Raw genomic sequence first — 23,371 nt, 5'->3', positions numbered from 1 at the left:
AAGACAAAAATCAAAAGGGGTAACAATTTTATGGAAAACAAATGTGATTAACCCAGAAATCATTTATAAGTATGAAGATAAAGAAGGCCTTATTGCATTAGTAATAGTTAAATATAATAACATAATATGGACCCTAGCCAATCTATACTGGTTCCCAGGCATTGGAACAGGAACTGTTAAAAAAACACTTGGATTTCATTTCCAAGGCAACTTAATATACTGCGGTGGTGGTGCTGTGGTAGCGTTGTCGCCTCACAGGAAGACGTTGTCCTCTTCAATTCTCAGCTAAAGCATCTTCTGTGTGGAGACATGCATGAATGGGTGTACCTTTGTTGAAGGTTGTGCGTTAGGGCTGGCAACTCGGTATGTAAAAATCTACTGCCAATCATTAGCGGACTAGAGTTCCACTGTGGCTACCCCTAACCGGGAAAAGCTGAAAGATACAACAACAAATTATAAAGGCAACTTAATATTAGGAGGCGATTTTAACTGTATATTTGATATTTCTGAAACTACAAATAAGAGAATGCTGCTTACATCTGCTGTATCAAAAGCTTTAAACAAGTAGTAGGTAGAATCATTTCATCTTATAGATACTTTCAAATTTAAAGAAGATAAATCTTTATTGTTTTCCCATCAAGATCACAGACTTGGTACCCAAACTAGAATAGATATAATATTTGCTGCCCATGACTTACACTCTAAAATCATTCATTTTTCAGTCACTCCCTTCCCCTTTTTAGACCACAATTCATTGATACTAAAACTTCAAAATGGGTACAAACCATTAATCTTTAACTCCAGAATTCCAGCATATATAACTAAAATTAAAGATTTCAAACCTTTGTTATTATCTGAATCACAGTTCGTCTTAGATATTAATTACGCCACAGATATAAAAAAATAATGATATGGGACTCATTAAAAGCTTACCTATATGGTAAAATCCTAACTTGGTATAAAAAAAAATCAGAAAATGGAATTCTGAATTATTAGATCTACAATCCAAACTTTTGTCAGCAAAAGTTGAAAAAAAAACAAAATCATGTGGAGATGGAAAAGATAGAAGAAGAATTAAATAATAAATACAACAAACCTCTAACACATAAAACTAGTTTAGCTTTAGAAAAACTAAAAATTAATACATTGGCTACTTCTCCCAAATATCTACATAATTTATCCACAAGAATCAAAATATATCAAAAGCTAATAACATTAAAAGTATCTTCCATGAAAAGAAAGTAAAAAAATCTTGGCTATAGGTGACATTCTTGATACCTACAGAAATCACTTTATGGAACATTTCCAAAAAAATATATACATATTGATAAATTAAATCTAGATGAAAAATGGTCTAATATAAAAAATACCAAAAAAATTAAAACTAGATCTGCAAGCACCCATATCCTACAAAGAAATTGCAGATACAATAAAAGAGGGTATAATAAAGCTCCAGGTATAGATGGCATAATTATGGAAACATATAAACTTTTTCCTTCAAATATACTATCCCTCTTCCATAAAGCTCTATTAGAAATTCAGTCACAAGCTTTAATACCACCCTCTTGGAGATATTCCTTAATCACACCAATCCTAAAGGAAAACAAATCCCAAACTTCTGTATCTCATATAGACCTATATTATTATTAAATAATGACTATAAGATATTTATGACAATATTAACTAACAGAATGAAAATACCACTATCCAAAACAATAAATAATGATCAAACTGGATTTATATATCATAGACACACACATGACAACATTAAAACAATAATTTCTCTTATAGATTATGTTTAATAAAGAAAGCAAAGAGACACTGGTAACTGGCTTAGATATAGAGAAAGCCTTTGATTCCCTAAACTGGGACTGTTTATTCAAAATCTTAATGCTGTTTGAATTTCGTGCATCCTTTGCTCATCTCCTAAAGAATATATATATATATATATATATATATATATATATATATATATATATATATATATATATATATATATATATAAATATATATTTTGCTGGAACCTGTGTTCTGAGAGACTGCCTTCCAGACTATCTGCAAATATACAGACGTGAGTATATTTTTTTGGTTTTAAAGTTTATACTGTTAGTTGTTGCTTACATCTGTGTTGAAACTGTTTTGTCCCACCCACCCTTCCTATTTTTGGTTTGTAGTTTAAATTTGGTGGCTTTTGCAGTTGCCTGCCCCACTGTAGATTTGATCTGGGACACTCCCCCAGTCCCATCTCTTTACCACATTCTACCTAATAAACTCTGCACTTGCTTTTAGTCCTTTTTAATTTAATTGCATTTTTTAAACTGTGTCTGGTCTAATATTGCTACATACTCAAGTGTGCTAGCTTGCATTACATGTGAATTGTTTTTACTACTGTTTTTGCTACTTTTCTGTAAAAAAAAAAAAAACTGTAAGCCTGTTTCCTACCTTTCCTGTAACTAGTGTTCCAGATACAGATTTGCTGTATCCAGGACTGTATGTAAGCGTCTGAGCCCCCCAAGCCTTTCTGTGTTGGAGGGAAGCCTTCTAGCTTATCAGTGGGAGTGGTAAGCACTAGGTAACCTGTCTACCACATAAGAAGTGGTTCTGGACCATAAATTGTAGTTATTGGCCATTTGGGCAATCTCTTCCATCTCTCTCAACTTTCTGATTTGAAAGCCTGCATTTGCACTTGTTTCTGTCCTGTAACTCATCTAGTGCAGATACAGATTTTTAGTTTTAGCACGTACATTTGCTTATTCATGCTCAGCACTTATTCAGAAATTGTAAGCACTAAATAAGCTGCTAATTACTATAGCACTCAATCTTCCTCATTACCTAGAGGAAAACAGTTTTTGTACTTACTTTTCTCATTTGCTTAGAGAAAAACAGCTCTTGTACTCTCTTTCCTCACTTATCTAGAGGAAATAGTTTTTTATTCAGGCATGTCCAAAGGTCATCTCCCAGTGTTCTCTCTTGTCTATCTGATGAATATGGGCATCTTGAGGCAATGTAGAAATTGCCTAATGTACACAGACAACTCTCTCCTCCTACCACCCAACACTACAACCTGTGCACTTATCAAGCCAAACTGGAGGTAAAGCTCTCTCCAACCAAGACTGAACTTGACAGTCATGAGGAGAAGGTAAACATTTGCACCACACCAAAATCATCACATAGTCTCACTAAATCCACACCACCAAAATCCACACATAGTAACACAAAAACATTCACGGAGGCTCTCAGTAATAATCTGTCTAAGCAACAGAGACCTGCAAAGCAGAAACGCAAGCAACCTCCATCCCCCAACACAACCCAAATGACACATAGCCCACTGACTCAGTGTGCCACTCAACCACAGCCAATAAGGCAAAACAACGTACCTAACACACTAGTCATAGGTGACTCTATAGTCAGGCTCACTGATGTCCCACTCACCAGGCTAAACAAGGAGAAGGTTACTGTCAGCTGCCTGTCGGGTGCAAGGATCTGCCACATAACCCACACCCTCAGGTCACTCCACAACAAGTACAAATATGATTCTGTCGTTGTACATGTTGGTGTGAGTGACCTGAGATGCACCACCCTGGACAACATGAAAAGAGACATGGAAGAGCTCTCTGATCTTGTAGCTTAGGCACGTATGACCCCAGCCCTGAGTAGCATTCTGACATCACCCAGAAAGATACCGCAGTACAAGGACAAAATGATTGACTTCAACAATTGGATAAGCTTCTGGTGTCATTCTAAGAGGATCCAGTATCTGTCTGCTTGGGATGACATGGTCGACAGACCACGATGCTATGCCACAGATGGCCTGCACCTGTTGCCCCTGGGATTCCGGATACTGGCTAAGGCTCTTGGTGCCCCTATAGTGCCTTTTTTAGGCAAGGTTCAGATAACAAATTCACCACCATAACAGCAACAGGCAAGCAAAAACTGAGGGTAATGCTACTCAATGCTAGAGGTCTAAATCTCAAAATGCACTCACTCGAGGCACTCCTTAAAATGGAGAACATCGATATCTGTGCAGTGACTGAGACCTGGTTCAAGGCTCCAAAGAGCACCACTGCACTACCAGGCTAAAACTAATACCACACTTTTCGGCCATGTAACCTGGACCGAAACACCAAAGGTGGAGGTGTGTCCATATTCATTAAGGATATCCACACCTCCAGGCTAGTTGCTTAGCACAATGCATCCAAGGTTATCCAAGTGCAACTAACTCTGGGCAAAACTGCGATCCAAATTGTAGCTTGCTACAGATCCCCCACCATGCTCCAGGATTTCCACTCCTCTTTTCTTGATGTACTGGAAAATATTAGGGTTCAACCAAACACCCTAATAATGGGCGACTTCAACTACCCCACCATTAACTGGGAAAACTATTCATGTACCAACTCCTTAGCTCAACGCTTTCTGGAGTTCATAAACTCCAATGCCCTGGATCAACTTATCCACACCCCAACCAGGGGCAACAATATCCAAGACCTAGTCATTACCAACATGAGTGACCAGTGTTCCACACCTAAGGTCAACTCCTCATTGGTCCGATCCGACCATAAGCTAATCACCCTTGATATTCACATCCCGCCCCACCCCCCATTAAGGAATCCACAGTAAAAAATTTCTCCAAAGCCAACTTCATGCTTCTTAAGACAGAAGTGGTGAACTTCATGACACCCATGCAGATGGACAATACAGTTACAACTGCTGAATCCTGCACAAATGCACTCTATAAGCACTTACATGAGTGCATGGATCATGCTATCCCAAACAGAACCAAGATGCTATCCTGCAAAAAAAGGAAGCCAATCTGGTGGCCCCCTGCCATAAACAAACTGTACAACAGAAGGAAGAAACTGTTGCAAAAGAGAGTAAAATCCCATGAGTTGAGGAGCTCCCTGGTCAGCCTCAGTAAGAAGCTGATATCCCTTATAAGATCCTCCAAAGCTAGCTACAAAAACAAAATCACCACTAATTCCAAGGACAACCACAAAGCATTCTATAGCTATGTCAAGAATTTCGATGGCAACATCCAGATCTGCTCTGAGTTACAGCACAAATGCATGAAAATTACAGAACCAACTGATATTACCAACATCCTGGCAGATAGGTTCAGTGCTAACATTACCCCCCTCTCGCCCCTTAAAGGGCCCATATCTATACAGGAAGAATGCAGAGTCCCTGTAATCACAACTACGCAGATAAAAGCTGCACTCTCTAAAGCCAAAAACACAGCATCGATGGGACCGGACAACATCCCAGGCTGCGTTTTACAAGAACTTCAGAATGAACTGGCTCCCCACTTAAGCATCGTGTTCAATAATAGCCTCACATCAGGCTTTGTGCCCACTGAATGGTGCACAGAAAGAGTTATCCCACTCCAAAAGGGGGGAGCCACCACTGATCCCAGGAACGATCGACCTATTAGCCTGAAGAGCCTGGTCTGCAAGGCCATGGAACGTATCATCATGGAACTCATAAACAAAGAGATTGGTAATCTCCAAACTCTGGATCCCACCCAGTTCAGTTTTGTGAAAGGCAGATCATGCCTCCTGAACCTGATCGACTTCATTGAGGCAGTCCCCAAAGCCGTAGATGAGGGTAAGGTGGTTCACACAGCCTATCTTGACCTCGCCAAGGCTTTCAACACCATCCCCCATTCTGGAATTATAGCTAAACTCACTAAACTATGCATAAATCCCTACATTACAAGATAGGTTGCCAATTGGCTCACTGACAGAATCCACACGGTAAAAGTTGCAGACTCCAAATCTGACCTCAAAGCAGTGACAACTGGAGTACCACAGGGTTCTGTCCTGGGACCTCTCCTGTTTGGTATCTACTTCCCTGAAGTAAAGGCTAACACAGAAGGCCTCTGGCTAATGAAGCTCATAGATGATGGCAAACTACGAGCCATAATCAATCCCCAAATGATGTGGACATCCTACAGAAGGGCCTCGCTGAGGCAGATGCCTGGTGTCAGAGCCATGGACTCAAGCTCAATGCCAAAAGTGCAGTGTCATCCCCTTTGGTAAAAACTCTGTACCCATGAACTACCACATAGGCAGCAATCTAATTAACACCGGATGCATGATAAGAGACCTTGGGACCCAGGTGGACAGTAGTCTCTCTTTTGATAGTCACATCACCACAGTAGTCAGGAAGTCCTTCTACGAGGCACACCTCAACATAAAAGGGTTCTCATCCAGGAAAAAAGGAGGTCATTGTTCCCCTCTACTCGACACTCATTAGACCCATTATAGAGTACAACGCCCCTTTTGGAATGTACCTCACAAGACATCTGCAGCAGCTGGAAATGCCACAGAAGTACCTCACAAAGAGGATTCCTGGCCTCAAACAAATGCCCTACACTGACCGCCTCAAAAAACTCCAGCTTTACTCCGTAGCATATCGCCTACTCTGTGGTGATTTTTGCCTAACATATAAAGCTATGTCAAACCCAGAGCTGTTGGACATGCTACACCTAAAGAAATCCCAATCCCTCTGAGCTACACGCTCTAGGGACCTAAACCTTGTCACCACAATAAACAGGACATGCTGGAGGGATAGATTCCTGTCCCAGAGACTTCCCATACTCTGTAACAGGCTACCCATCTATGTCAAGCAAAGTTCTTCATTAGCACTCTTCAAGAAAAATCTTGATGAGTGGATGGGAAATAGGGAACGCACCCGGGGGATCACTTCTGTGTCTCTGCTCGACAGTGGTACAGGAAAATAACTTTCTTGGGTGGTATAAGCCAGGGAACCTTGTTGGCTAGGCTTATGTAGGCCCTTAGGCCGATAGCCTAGTAGCTACCTATGGACCTATGAACCTATATATATTTATATATATATATATATATATATATATATATATATATATATGTATGTATGTATATACAAATAATTTAGCATATATCAACTTAGGTCCTTTTACCTCTGAATCTATACATATAACAAAAGGCACTAAACAAGGATGCCCCATGTCACTGATTCTATTTTCTCTGGCTATTGAAATATTGGCAGATTCAATTTGTAACAAAATAAAAATCAAAGGAATAAATGTTTATGAACAATCCATTTCTAAAGTAATGCTATTTGCTGATGACATATTACTAACATTATCTAATACAAAAGAGACAGAAGAATTAGATATATTAATTGACAAATTTCACATGACATCAGGACTCCATTTCAATAATTTTTTTTAAATAAAAAAATAACTGCAGACTAAGGGGAATCACATCATAGGGAAACAAGAATTTACCTTAAATATCTAGGAATTGAGTTATGCAAGGATAATAATGAATCAGTCTCATAAAACTACAATTATATCATCAACACAATTAAAATCTCTGTGGAAAAATGAATCAAAATAATATTAACATTTGAAGATAGACTACAGTTAATAAAAATGGTTTTACTGCCCAAGATCCTGTATATAGCCTTGGCAATACAACTGTTACCAGAAAGGAATATACTTTAAGAAATAAATTCATGCCTAATAACATTTTTGTGGTTTCACAAAAGAAACAGAATAGCTTTAATACATCATGTCAGACCATGGAAACAGGGAGGATTAAACTTTCCCTATACAGAAACATATATAAAAGCATCAATAACTAAAATAAAGGTGTATCCTCCAAATGAACCTCTCCAAATAGTAATTACTAACTGTAGTAGCTTTAATGAACAAAAAATTCAAATAGACACCAACAGCACATAGGTATGCAATATAACAACAACCATAGATTAATTATTACATTGACTCATTTAGGAGACTTCATCAGAATCAAGATTTAAAAACTGTTAATTGATGCTTTTAATACCATTTGTTGAAAGTCCATAAAATATTGGCAACAAATTAAAACAATTATTGCTTCAATTCAAAGCACTAAAACCACAACAGGGCTGGTTAACTTTGAATATTCTGTCATATTTGCAAGATTTAAGTAGAATAATTCAAAAATTCATTCATTTAAAAAATACCTACATTTGTGAAATACACATATGAAATCATATATAATGACTTTGACATGGGAAACAGTATTTTAAAATTTTGCAAAACATTGATAAAATATAAAACAACACCCAAAACCTCATATTAAAATATGTAACAAAGGTACTGAAATTTTAACTATGTTTTTAATTGGACATGCTTGTAGAGAGCATTCTAAACCCCCCCAGATAGAATCAGTAAAATCAGTTCTTCCATGAAAATATGTATGAGATGTGGAGAAAGTACACAATGCAGATTGGAACCACATTTTTTGGTGTTGTAAAATTAATTAAGCCATTTTGGAATATTGTAATAATCATGCTTTATATAAATATATAATATATTTATTATTAAAATAAGTATTATTAAATATGAATAAATAAAAATACAAGTACATAAATACATAAATGTATGCTGTAAGCTGAAAAAGTCTACAAATATCTTTAAACTAACACCATTATTTTATCAAAACTCAAACGGAGATTTATTTGGGATTTAATGCCAGTAATTTCAATACTGGCTTAATAGAAATATGATCATTCATGCCCACATGGGAGCATGCATCCAATCTAACCTGCCAAATTAATTCCCTGTATTCCAGGAAGGTTCCCAGGTTTCCAATTCCTCTCCCCTAATTTCACTTCTTCCAAAACCCAAAATTTTATATTAGCATTCTTACATTTTAATGTATGTCTAAACAGGGCATTATTCTCATTCTTTTTATTAATGTCTCTCATGTGTTCATATATCCGTGTTCTCAGGTGTCTTTCAGTTTTCCCCACATAGTAGGCCCAACATATCGTACAATATGCGAGGTATACTACCCCCTTTGTGTAACAGCTATAATAACTCTTACTCTTTAATCTATACCCAATACTTTGTATCCAAAGATCCTTTTCACCTGATAGAAATGGACATTGTGCGCATCTATCGCACTTATGGGTACCTGTCTTGATTTGTGCTCCCCCCCTACCATTTAAAACCTTCTTTCTTTCAAAAATCTTTTTAAGTTTATTGTTCTTCCTATAACCAAACCTAAGGGGTTGTTGAAAAATAGATGGTCTACTGGCCATTCTCCCAAATATATTCCAAACCTCATTGATACCCTTTTGCAACCATCCTATGTCAGTATAATAGGTTAAAGTCAAACGGGGTAGTTCCAGACCAATCCCTATATCCCCTTTATCCACCAATGCGTCCGTACCAACTACTGTCTCACTCCCAATGGTTAAAGTACTCATTTCCCCATTAAATGTTAAAAGTGGACAGTATTTTAGTTCACGTTTCTTTACAACTTCCTTTTTTATGGTCTTAATTAATTTATTGGGATATCCTCTCTCTTTGAATAGTTCTTGGACCACTTCCATCTCTTCCATAAATTCCTTAAAATCACTGGTCATTCTTGAAACTCTAATCATTTGACCCTTCACTACATTCTTTTTCAAAAATAGTGGGTGGTCACTCTGAAAATGGACGTATGAATTCGAAAAACAACTTTTCCTATAAATCCTAGACTTATAGCTACTATTGAATGTATCCTTACTTATCTTAACATCCAAGTAATTAACTTCATCTTTAGTGTGTTGAAAGGTAAACTGGAGAAATGTAGTAGTACCACTCAAATATTCAATAAATTCGCAAATCTGTAGGTCCGTACCATCCCAAACAATAAAAATGTCATCCAAAAAACGAAAATACTTGATAATACATTGTTTAAAGGATGATTTGAACACATAATTGAGTACCCAAAAAAGCATAATGATGTTGGCGTAGATTGGGGCACAGGCCGAACCCATTGCCACCCCATCAAGCTGATGGTAAATGTCCTCCTGAAAATATATAAAATTATTTTTCAAAACCAATTCCATATTTTCAAGTACAAGTCTAAATTCATCACCATTGAGAATATTAAATTCTGCCAACATCTGTTCAAACCATTCGAGGCCTGTGGTGTGGGGTATAACGGAGACGAAAGCGCGCTCAATCTATAGTTGTTGTACCTTGTGCTGTTGGTGTCTGTTTGTTCATTAAAGCTACTATCCAGTTACGCATTACTATTTGGAGCGTGGTTCATTTGGAGGATACACCTTTATTGTACCGACCAGCGGATTGTGTGTTTTCTTCATCTTACAGGATTAAACTTTCCCAATATAGAAACATATATAAAAGCATCAATATCTAAAACAATCTCAGATTTTATAAGTCCAAATTACTCTGCAAATTGGAAAGAATTACTAACTGTAATATCAATAAATGAATTTGATTTACAAAAAAATTTCAAATAGATAAAAACAATTTGCCATGGCACATATGTATTAGTATGCAATATAACATAACTAAACCCACTAAAACTCGTATGATTAATTATTACATTGACTCATTTAGGAAAATTATCAGTGCAAATATAGATTTAAAAATCTGGTTGATCTTTTAACACCATTTATAGTCACAAAGAACTTTCCACATAAAATATATAGAGCAATTATTAATTCCTGGGAACAGAAAGGATTTGTTTGTTGGCTCCAATGTATCACAGAACTAAAAGTTTTAAATATGCAAGTAATAAAAACAACATACAAAATTCCACAACAGGACTGGTTAACTTTGCAGAGTATTCTGTCATATTTGCAAGATTTAAGTAGAATAATTAACAATTCTTCATCTAAAGAAATACCTACATTTGTGAAATACACATATGAAATCATATATAATGACTTTGACATGGGAAACAGTATTTTAAAATTTTGCAAAACATTGATAAACTATAAAACAACACCCAAAACCTCATATTGGAAATATATAACAAAAGGACACTCAATTCAGTTAACTGAAGATATTAAAGCAAATATCTTATTATCGATAAAATATGCATCCTTTACACAATATTGAAATGTTTTTAATTGGACATGCTTGTAGAGAGCATTCATAACCCCAGATAGAATCAGTAAAATCAGTTCTTCCATGAAAGGAATATGTTGGAGATGTGAGCAAGTACACAATGCAGATTGGAACCACATTTTCTTTGGTGTGTTAAAATTAAGCCATTTTGGAATGGTATTAATAATGTTCTACAAGCTTTATATAATGAATCATTTTATTTAACTAAAGCTCTTGTATTATTAAATGTGACTGAAGGTCCTCATTTGAATAGGTCAAACATTTATCTAGTATGGACTATACTTGCAATTTCAAGGAAGTGTATAACAAGAAGATGGAATACAAACAAAATACCAACTTTGGAAGACTTCTACAGCCTACTGAAGACCACAGCATAACTGGAAATTAAAATTAAAGAAGTAAGAATTTATCCAAAGCCATTTATCAACAACCCTTGGAGAAAAGTGTTATCGTTGATTGACACTATACAATAATTGATCAGACACTCTGATAATGGATTGGACATACTTATAAAGTAACTTTAGACATTAAGATCTATTATAGTATCAGGCTAATGTAAATAGTGTACATAGTTATTTAAGATATTATGTATAAATACTATGGAATTCATTCAAATGTATTTGAAAAATGAAAAAAAAATAATTGAGGAAAAAAAATAGAGAGACAGGGCAGAAATACAAGGATAATCAGGTACATTTCTTTAGTTTTACATAATGTACCTAAAATGCCTTCTATTTTCTGTGACCCATCTTTCTTATACCTCTGTGCTGCTCAGATTTCAATTTTTTTTAAAACTCACTAAAACTGTAGTTGGGCTGACCAATCAGTGTGCCTGTTTATGAATGTAAATTACCTGCCAGTGTATAATAAAGATGTTAAAATAAATGTGCATGTTCTCTGATAGAACTATTATTTGTCCTTCATTGTATTTTAAGACTAAGAGTAAACAAATTAAGAATACTGTGAAATAAGTTCTGTATAGTATGTCTATTCTACCAGCCTCATCGCCTACAATTTTGTATAATTTTTAAGTTTTCAACATTTTACTCATTAAAACAGTGATAAATTAAAGCATACAGCAAAGCAGGACTGGTTATTAGTGTTATTACATACAGTAAATAGTATGACTGTGCAAAGGAAAAGTCTATGGATTCTGCATGCTGACATCTGCATAGTTGGAGAAGTGTCTCATTGTTTTAAGTGTTATGTAAAGTGATAGTTCTGCTGAATGGATAATGAGTTAATTCCCACAAATCCAATAATAAAGTTGATGCTTTTGTAGGCTGAATGTATTTCCTGTTAGCTGACATAAATCAAGTGTAAATAACATAGTTAAGAGGTTGTAATAAATGTATATGTCCAATGGCATTATTATTGTCCTTCACTATAATGTTCCTGTTCCCTCTATGTGTTGTTCCAAATCCAGTCAGTCATGTCTGTTTTATCCTGCTACATAACCTATTACTCTTACATACCTCTGACATCCCTGGCATCTGTCATCAACTTTCTGCTGTGAAAAATAATAAAACAGGGCACCTGTCCCATATAAAATTAAGGCCCACACTTCATTCTCAATTTCACCTATGTGTGTACTTTAAACAAATAATTTGTTACAATTGGTCAGCCAAAACACACCACTTACATGGCCATGAATGGCATATAAAAAAAATAATGGCTATTTCTATACTCCGCCATTGTAGAATGGTTGGCATAAGGCAGCATTACTGTTTGTTGCTGAACAGAGATTAATGCTAGTTCTCATCCTATTGCAAAAGTAAAGAACATTTCTACACATGAGCTAAGACTTTGCTGTTAGTTGCATACCTGAGCTGAGCATGGATATGCATCAGTAAGCAACTTTCTCACAGTTAAAGTAAGGTAATGTGATTCTGATTTCTGTCACTACCTTCATGGCTCAGCATTTTAATTATGCAAAGAGTACATTCTGGCACACTCAGGCTTCTGTTCCATTGTAGACAGGGTAGTGTTTTATATTTTCTTCTTAGTTTGTGACTGTCTTCCATTTACCAGGTAAACCTATACCAATTGCAGACATTTATTAAGAAATGAAATATTAAAATCCTTTCCATTTTTTGCTTGATACCAACATGCAAATTGTATGTATTTAACAGTTATGTCTGACTGATGACCCCATACAGACAGCCTTAGTTATGACCCTGGATAATGCACTATTATAGAGAATGTTGCTATGAAAAATATGGGCTACAATCCATTTTGTTTTATCTTTCCCTGTCAGCCACCTCCATCCTGCTCAATCACTATTTTACCACATTTGTATTTTCTCTTTTTAACATTTCCTTCAACTGTGAGTTGTCAAAAACATGAAGTATATGTTCTCCTGTGGCTTCTCTTGATACTGCTTTGATCTGAAGCATATCATACACTCACGCATAGCTTTCATTCCACTACTGTATGCCTTGCATCACTCTTAGATACATGTATATTGTTCCCTGTCTGAGCATTTCATCTTAAATGACATGTTTGCCATATTAGACACACAAACAATGGATTTTAAAGCAAAAGCAAAGTATTCTTTGTAAGTACAATGTTGTGCAATGGTTAGCAGAGATTAGCTTCAATATTAATAGTTAGGAAACAGTAACAAACATTTCACATTCTATGATTAAAAAAATGAAGAAAAATCATTAGGTTGCACAAATTATATGTTGAATATCACAAGATTTAACTCACCCTCAATGTGAGACAGAGGAAAGTAATACTGATATAAGCATAAGTAGACAGTTTCAAGTTTGACTATAACAGCTTCCATGGATGAACGTATTCATGATGCAATATTCAAATTGTCAATATGTTATGTGGAGGGTTGTGATCCTCTGACTACTGGCATCTGCTGAACATTGCTCATTTTGCAGTCTTACTCATTGTTGCAAAATTCCCTTCAAATGTATGCTTTCTGACAGCTGTACTATGACTTTTCTGTCATTGCCTAGTACACATGTCAAGAGAAGGTGAGGTTGGCAGGCAGAGTTCAAATTTAGTGAGGTGTATGTTGTAGCTGTATGAACAGCTGTTAGGAACATATAATAATAACTTAATGAACAGATTTGACGTGATTTATTCAACTTGAATGTGACAGTTTTACAAGTATAGGTTTTTGATCTCCAAAGTGCTGTAGCTCCTTTTAAACTTAGCCAAATTCATTCACATGCAGTGTTGATAATATCTCTTTTAATGCACATTTTCTGACAACTGTAATGCAACTTTTTCTGTAGTGTCATTAGCTAGTGCACAGGTAAATAAAATATGAGTTTTGCATGCAGGGATTCAAATTCATTGAGGTGTAGATTGTAGCTGCATGAAGACCAATTAGTAACATGCAATAAAGACTCAGTGAAAAGGTGAGATATGAGTTGTTCTACTTGAGTTTGACAGTTTTAGTGGTAGAAGGTTTTGATTCACTGAATCTTATAATTCATTTTAATTATGGCCAACTTGATTTCTACCTGACATTGATATTACCCCTTCAAATGTGCATTTTCTGGCAACTATAATATGACCTTTACTGAGGCATCAATAACTGGTACACAGTTAAAGAGAGTATGAATTAAGCAGGCAGGGGTTCAAATCCATTGAAGTGTATGTTATAGATGTGTGATAAACAATCTATATCTTTCAACATGTAGATACAATGCATGGTGGGCCATGGGGTAACAAAGTATGTGTAAGTCATTGCTATGTACTTTGTCAATATAGTTGGGTTTGGTTTTGATCTCCTCATGGTTGTATGTTGTGCAGTAATACACTGTTTTATATTATTACACTGTCACAGTATAATATCGACCTTTCCTAAAGTCTGTAAGTCCCCACTGACATTATCACAGCACTTACATAAGTAAAAAGGGCTGTGAGACTTGCCCTCATCATCTATGTGTGGGATAATTTGTGAGACAGTTGGTTGAGGGCAACCTATGTTTTTTTAAAAAGGCATGGAGGAGTAATGCATTTCATCCAATACCACACATTGAGGATAAACTGTGAACACACTAGATACTTATCTTCTGTTGTGCAACTGCTGTGACTGCTGATACATGACAGTGACATACTATGATGTTAATAGTTGTACTGTTACAACTTCCCACCATCTATGTAGTCATAATGTGATGTGTACATTACCAACACAATAAGGGACGATTGCGAATCCATGATTGTTACATGTTGTAAACAAGATTCGTAGTATATAGTTTTCCACAGTGGTTTAACATGCCCTGGAAATGTGTGTGTAAGTTTAATCTTCTGGTAACTTATTCTGGGGTGTCACTTGCTAATGTGCTGTTGTATAGAATATCGGTTAGACAAGCAGGTTTTTAAATCTATGATGGTGTCCCTTATAGAATACCATGTGCTAATAATATGTCACACAAGTCTAAAATGTGGTTAGCATGATACATGTATCTGAGAGATTCCATGTCTTATTCAAATGCAGTGATGGGTACGGTGGATGGTGGATTTCAGTCTTCACCCATGTTATGTCATTTTCCAATGTTCATTTTGCAGTCTTCAACACTACTCTAAAATTTCCATAATATTTGTGTATTTACACCTCTTCAATGCACCTTCTTCTGTGTCATAACTTTCTAATGGCCAAGTATATGCAGTATCACTGAAAACAGACAGGGGTTCAAACAATGCTATGTTCAATTTGATTGTCCTGCTCTCAAGTGTTCTGTAACATTTACCATCCTGCTCTCAAGTGTTCTGTTACATTTACCCATCAACTCTTTGATGTGTACCCCAGTGGTATAGCTAGCTGATACATTATTCTGGTGAATATGTACATGAAAAAATCAGGGGTTTAGTTGCCAGTATTTGCACTTTGCTTGACCTACTATCAAATGATTAATTCCCCTGAAATGTGCTACCACTGCTTCTGTAGCATGCATTATTAATATTGTGATGTGGAGCATTACAGTGACATAGACAAGGGTTCAGTTTCATTTGGGAGTAATCACTTTTAGTGCTGCCATGTGTTACAATGCCTGAATGTAAACTATCTTGCAATGAGTATGCACATTATATGTTTAATGCTGGCACCGCTGTCTAACATAATTATCTTTCTGGATTCCTTTTCCACTGTTGAGATGGGCAGTTGGAGATATGAGCTACTAATGGGTATAAGGACTTCTTTGATTGATCAGTATAGTTTTGCATGGATGTTTAATGTGTTGTAAGGCACTTTTGCCATGACTGCTTCAGTGGTTCCACTTACTAATGCAGTTTTGTGAAACATTGCAATGTGTGGGTTCTGAGTTTGGCTCCCCAGAAGATTACCATTTGTCCTGTTTTTGCAAACAGCTTGCACATATAATACATTTCAAGGGTATGTGGTTTTATGACAGCTTGCACTCTGATAAATGCAGTGTCTCATCTTAGCATTAAAACATGGATATACTGGCATGTGGACTGTATTGCTTCATTAACTCACCTTGGGTCAACATGTTTTCACTTTTAATGACATTAAAGGTATAGTAAGGGTCCACAGATAACACTCCGTCAGTATAATTTACAGGGTGGCTGCTAAATGACATTGTTTTATTATTTTATTTTTTATCCCACATCTTCTGTGTATATCTCATTGTCTTAAAATAGTCATATTGTCAAACTTTCCATGTAATGATTTGTCGTACAACTCACTTTGCATTTGGATGGCACAGTGGAGCAGCAATTTGCATTGTCACCTCACAGCAAAAAGTTCTCTGGTTAGATTCTTGGCTTGGGTGCTTTATGTGTGAAGTCTACATGTCCTCCTTATGTTCGTGTGGGTTTCCTCTAGGTGCTCTGGTTTCCTCCCACATTACAAAGACGTGTCTGGAGCATTTCTCCCTGGGCCTCCACTGAAAATCACCTTGTTCCAAGTCGGACTTTCCCTGTAAACAAGTGTTAAATAATTAAATAAATGTTCACTCCTTCCATTAGAAATCTCAGCTCCCACCTCAGTGTCAGTGCTACTTGACTTTCCAGTGTACATATATTTATGTATGCATTTCCTGCTGCTGATTACATCAACAGTAAATAACTGTGTGTGCACACGCACATCAGCAGCTGAGGTATTTGAGAACAGTCTTGTTATTTAAGCACAAAACAGATAGTGGTCAGCAAAATGGGATCCTTAGGCAGAGTATATGAACACAGTTCCCACAAAAACATCCACAGGATCACTCAATGGCTGAGAAAATAACACTCAATATCTATAAAAGTAAAAAACTGGAACAAGTTTATTGGTAAGCGCTTTCGTGATGTAGATACATCACTTCATCAGATCTATAACTGACACAACACAACTTTGCTTATATTGCTAAGTTAATTCAAAACAACCAATCATAGTGCACACCAGCTATTTCACTCTTATTTCCTTAAAGGGTACACTTAATAGATAAAGCATCTCCCTAATACTAGAGTGCATATGTAAAAACAGAAATTCTTACAGCCTTTACATTCTCAAATATTAACAATAATAGTATAAAAGTCAACAATATAAAAAATATTTATACACAGTATATGAAAAACATATATATATAAAACACATGTATAAAAAACATACATATATATAAAAGAAAAATATAAGTGTAAGAGACATATGTATAAAAGACATCCTTTAAATACATTAGATATTCTAAACTTATAATTTTCTTGCTAAAGGTCTAGATTTTAATAGGGGTGTAAGGGGTACCCTATCATTCAGACCCCTCCCTTTGTCTGCTCTTAACCTCACTATCCATCTACTCTCTGTAATCTCGGTTAAATTCACAATGTCCCCTCCTCGCTCATTTTCATAGACCATTTCAATTGCCATAAATCTGAAGGTGTGTGTAATATCTGTTTTATTCACATGTTTTGCTAATGGATTAGTGCTGTCTGAATTCCTGATTTTTAGAAAATGCTTCCTGATCCAATACCTAAATGTTCTGTTGGTTTTACCAACATAAAAGGAAGAACATAAATTACATACAGCTAAATAAACAATATTTGTGCTGTTGCAGCCTGCTTTAACATTGAACTCAAACTCAATTTTAAGGTCAGGGTGTGCAAATTTATTACTTGTGCCAATGAATCTACACTGGTTGCAGTTATGACAGGGAACAGTGCCTTTCTTACCATCTTGTACTCCCATCTCTCTTCTATTCTTCGAATAACAAAAAAATTGTTTAAGTGACTTCTTGTTTCTATAGGAAAAATATGGCTTATCACCTACAATTGGTCCTATATCAGGGTCTTGAGTTAAAATAGGCCAATATTTCCTAATGATATCTGTCACTTCCTTTACATCCCTCTAGAATTCAACAGGTACACATACGTGTCTGTTTGTCATTCTCTTATGCTTAATGTTACTTCCAACCGATGTTCCTTCATCTGAGTAGTAAGGTCTCCCAGTATTACATATTAATCCTGCTGCATCAGATATTATCCCTTGGGTTATGGGGTCTGTGTATCCCCTCTCCACAAGCCTCTGTTCCAACACATGTAACTCAGTATCAAAAACTGAATCTTCAGTAGTAAGCCTAGATGCCCATAGTGTTTGCTCCTTCACTATATTTGTAAAGATGTGTCGGGGGGTGCATGCTACTCCTATGCAGGAGATGGTTCCTATGACATTCTTTCCTGTATATCCTGGTGGATAGTTTCCCATCTCCATCCCAGTACACACAGATATCAAGGAAATTCATCTCACTATCAGAAAAATTGATTTCAAATTCTAAAAAGTTTGTGGTAGAATCAATAAAATCACAAAATCTCTTTAGCTCAGCTGAGTTGCCCTTCCACAGCAGGAACAGGTCGTCCAGAAAACGTTTGTAGAAAATGACCTGGTCCCACCTGTTCTGTGACAACACATGTTGGTTCTCCCAACTAGCCATCACTAAACTGGCATAGCTGTTGGCACTCAAAGTGCCCATGGCTACACCCTCTTTCTGTAGATATGTCTTATGTTCAAACATCATGACATTATTTTCCAATATGAGCATCATCAGTTGGCATATCAAAAATCAATCTGCCTGCCCTCATAGACCTTGTCAATGTTCAAATATTCACATAGCATGTCCACCCCATGCTCATTCGGAATAAAAGTAAATAAGGAGCGTACATCTAATGTAACTAGCAATACTTAACCTCTCTCTAGGTGCACATTCATATTAAACTCAAATAAGTCTTGTAAAAATTATTTGGAGTATTTGAGTATATTCCTATTCTTATCAACTACTGGCCTCAGCTTATTCTCTACATATATGGATGGAGGCTCAGTTACCCAGTTCTTACCAGAAACAATGGGCCTCAAGGTAGGTGTAACTGGATTCTTGTGGACTTTAGGTAGTCCATTTATAACTGGTGTCAGAGGTTTCACAATTTTAAAATAGTTATACAAATCAATGTCTATTATGTGGTCTAATAGCATGTCATACAAAATATGCTCAACATTTGTTATCAATTTCCTAAGTTCAAGTGGACTAATCAATTTATAAATCTTACTGTCATTCAGCATCTCATATTGTTATTTACTTAATGTATTTAGATGTGTCTGTGAGGGGTCCCTATTATTTTAGTGAATGCAATGAATTGCAAATGCTGTTTAGTCGAACGGCTTTACACAAAATGGCAAAATACCAAAACCACGGAACAGTGATTTTTTTCCACTGTGTTGCAATCTCAGAGTTGGTATATTTAAGTAGAGGGTGTGGGGGGCACAGCTCCCCTCTTTATTTTGTGTTTTTATTTATTTATTTTTTTTACCAGTGATTTTTTTCCCTGGGAAAAAAATCGCTGATCCGTGTGTTCAACATTTTGGGTTTTTGGAGATTGTGGGTCAATTATATAGCTTTCACAATTCATTACATTCACTTATATAATATAGACCCTCTGTGAGATGCCTTAACATGATCTAGCTGCAAGTCTGTGCTGCAGCTGTGAGTGTAGGATCCTCATCATGTAAAACAGCTTGGTTGCATGCATATCTGATTATCAATGCTGCTCATCATGCTAGGAAGGCAAATAGTGTTGGTTTGCCACAATGTGGCTGGGCTGTTAATAAATCCCATGAATATATATATATATATGTGTGTGTGTATGTGTGTATGTATATATATATATATATATATATATATATATATATATATATATATATATATATATATATATGTGTGTGTGTGTGTGTGTGTGTGTGTGTGTGTGTGTGTGTGTGTCTGTGGGTGTTTGTCTTTCAGGATGTACACTGCATTACATATTTTTACTTTTCAATGTTTTTCAAATTTTGCATTTTACTTCTTTTTTTTTCTACTGTGCTTTTCTCCAAAGTTGTTGAAGTTAGCCAGATCTGATAGTCAGACTCTCTGAGAGTCTAAGAAATCACTGTGCCATATTTTTCAGTATGTTTTTTTTTTTCTGGAATTTTCATTTCTTACACATTTTTACTGTTTGAAAAAATGAGTTTCTTTTTATTTTATTTCTGATAAGGTTCTATAGTTGTTTATTTATTTGTTTATTTTAATTATTTTACATTTGTTGACCGGGCTAGTCTAACTGGATATATGTCAATTTTCAGTAGAGGCTCAGGGAGAAAAGCTCCACATTAAAACCGATAAACACAGAGTATTAAGAATTCAGTTACAGAACATTAAACTTCAGATACAGATAGGTTACCAGATAAAAACAGGTGTTTAAGGTAATTTAGCAAACATTGATGGAACAGAAGAATAGAACAAAAATAAGATAAGATAATCCTTTTTTTTTGCGAACACTGTGAGAAGAAAGTCTTCAGAAGGATATGGGAGATTCCCATCTCAAAGTTATAAGTAAGGAACAGAAGAACAGGGTAGTGAAAAACAGGATTGGGAGAGTAAGTGGAGGGGGAGAAACTCATCAAAAGACAGAAAGAGGTAAATTACATCTTTCTTAGGTGCAATAAGAGCAACTAGAGCAACTATAAGGTCGAGGCCTTAAAGTGGCAATAAAGTGAGTAAGAAACCTGGGAAGACTGATTATGATGAAAATAGACAGAGATAGTCTTAGGGTTTGAACAGGGACATAGCCAATGGTTTGTAATGTATTGTTTTAGTTTCTTTTTGAAGAGTGTAGTTGAAGACAGAGATGTAAGTTCACTGAGAAGTAGGTTCCAACTTTTCCCCACAGTATTAGACAAAAGGGAATCTCCTGCTTTGTTGTTGTGTTTATGTATGGATACCAGAAGTTTATTGGCTGAGTATAGGTTTGTAAGATTTTTATATGGGCAGATTAGACTAGTGAGAATTGGTATGTTTTCTGGGTGATAAAGGGTTTTATGGGCAATAATCAGTTGATGAAATAAAATTTGATTGTGCAATTCAAGCCAACCAAGCTGCTTCAGATTTAGGCAGTGGTGGGTTCTAAAAGGGGAGCTGGTAGCAAATTTGGCAATATTATTGTAGGAGACTGCCAGCTTGTAGAGGTAGCATTTGGATAGATTTGTATAAATAGGAGAGGCATAAAAGAAAGTAGAGATAAGGTGGGTTTGGGCAATAGTAGTTCTAGCTATGGGATTAAGGAAGGGCTTTATTTTGTAGAGGGAACCTAGTTTTCGGTTTACTGATTTGATTGTGATGTTGATGTGAGTGTCCTAGTTAAGGCTGTGGTCAATAGTTACTCAAGAGTTTGGTAGTAGTGTCAGGAGATATGACTGTACCAGTTTTAGATTTGATAGAGAAGTTAAGTGGGGTGGACTTTTGTGTAGGAGTAAACAGCAAGAGTTTGGTCTTTTTGGGGTTAAGGAGGAGACACCACTGTAGAAACCATTCTTCTACAAGCTCAAAGGTATTCTGGGTGAGGGACTGCAGTTCAGACGGCCCTGTGGCTGAGGATATTAATGTGGAGTTGTCTGCATATTGTATAGTTACAGCTTGGGGGATACTAATAGTTAGATCATTTATAAAGATAGAGAACAGAAGAGGGCCCAATATGGATCCTTGGGGTACACCAAGGGTGACAGGTAGGTGGAAGGATAGAGTGTTTTCCCATACCACTGCCTGTTGCCTGTTGACTAAGTAGAACTTGAACCACTGTAATGCTTGAGTATCAAATGAGAGGGACTTGAGAAGATTCAGCAGTAGCTGATGGTTAACCATGTCAAATGCTTTGAAAGATCAATAAAGATAGCAGAAGGCAGGCTATTATTGTTGTGATTTTTGTTGATGTGGTCAGAGAAGGAAAGGAATGCAGTAGTGGTGCTATGGAAAGGTCGAAAGCCATGCTGGGAGCTGGCTAATAGGCTATTTTTAAGAAGATGGTCTAATAGTTTACTGTGGATGCATTTTTCCATGATTTTAGCTATAGGAAAGAGGAGGGCAATTGGACGGAAGTTTGAAAGTTCTGTTGAGTTGCCACCTTTATGTAGTGGGATGATATGTGAAACTTTCCAGATGGATGGGATAGTACCTTCAATAATGGTTCTATTTATAAGGATAGAGATTGGGTAGGCAATAACTTTGGCTGCAATTTGAAGGTATTTAGAAGGTAAGTGGTCTGCTGAGGGGGTAGAGGGTTTGAGTTTTTGAAGGAGGGTACAGATGAGGGATGTGGGGACAGGGTGGAGTTGTAAAGTGGGCGGTGAGGTATGTGAGGTGGTGGGCAGATTAGAGGATACATGAGGTAGAGAGTTAGCAAGTGACTGGATGGCTTCAGTAAAAAAGTTATTGAAGGAGTCAGCAATTTGTTTGGGAGTGTCAAGGGTAATTCCAGATGGGGTTGGTGTTTTAGAATTGCCTGTGTGAATGAGTCTAGTGATACCTGACCAGAATTTCTGTGGACTTTGATGGTTGGTATTTTGAAGTTGGAAGAAGCAGTTTTATTTGTCTGATATTATAGATGCTTTAGTAGAGTTTCTGAGTTGTTTAAATTTTAAGTGATCAGATGGGTTTTTAGAGGTATGCCATTTGGCCCAGAATTTGTTTCTTAACAAAATTTTTTTCTTAGTTTCCTTAGTAAGCCATGGTGCTGTTTTGGTGGTGTTCCTAAGGGTACAGGAAGGGGCATGGCAGTCTAGGATTTCAAGGAACTTGGAATTGAAGTATGCCACAGCTTCCTCAAGTTGGAGGTATTTTAATGGTGTCCAGTTGCATACACTCAGTTCATTTAGGAAGTGTTCTGGGTTGAAATGTTTATTTGAGCGAGTAGTTCTAAAAGTTGTAGGGCAGGTATATTAAGCTTTTTCCTAATAATATAGGTTAGGGAGTGATCACTAAGGTGTTCTGGCAGGATACCTACATTATAGGTTACGGACTGGGTATTTATTAGGATCCAATTTAGGGTGGTTTCTTTGTTGGTGGGTTTATGGGTGCGAGTAGGTGAGGTGATAATTTGGGAGAAGCTATGTAGGTTTATGTGATTAGTTGGGTTATCAGCATTACGGGTATTCCAGTCTATATTAAAGTCACCTAGCACAATGGTTTCCTGTGGATAGTTAATGGACAGGCA

The sequence above is a fragment of the Protopterus annectens genome, chromosome 2.part0 (genome assembly GCF_019279795.1).
Source record: "Protopterus annectens isolate FY-2018-M chromosome 2.part0, PAN1.0, whole genome shotgun sequence".
Lineage (NCBI taxonomy): Eukaryota > Metazoa > Chordata > Ceratodontiformes > Protopteridae > Protopterus > Protopterus annectens.
The sequence above is the reverse complement of the archived record's forward strand: the minus strand, read 5'-3'. Positions refer to the sequence as shown.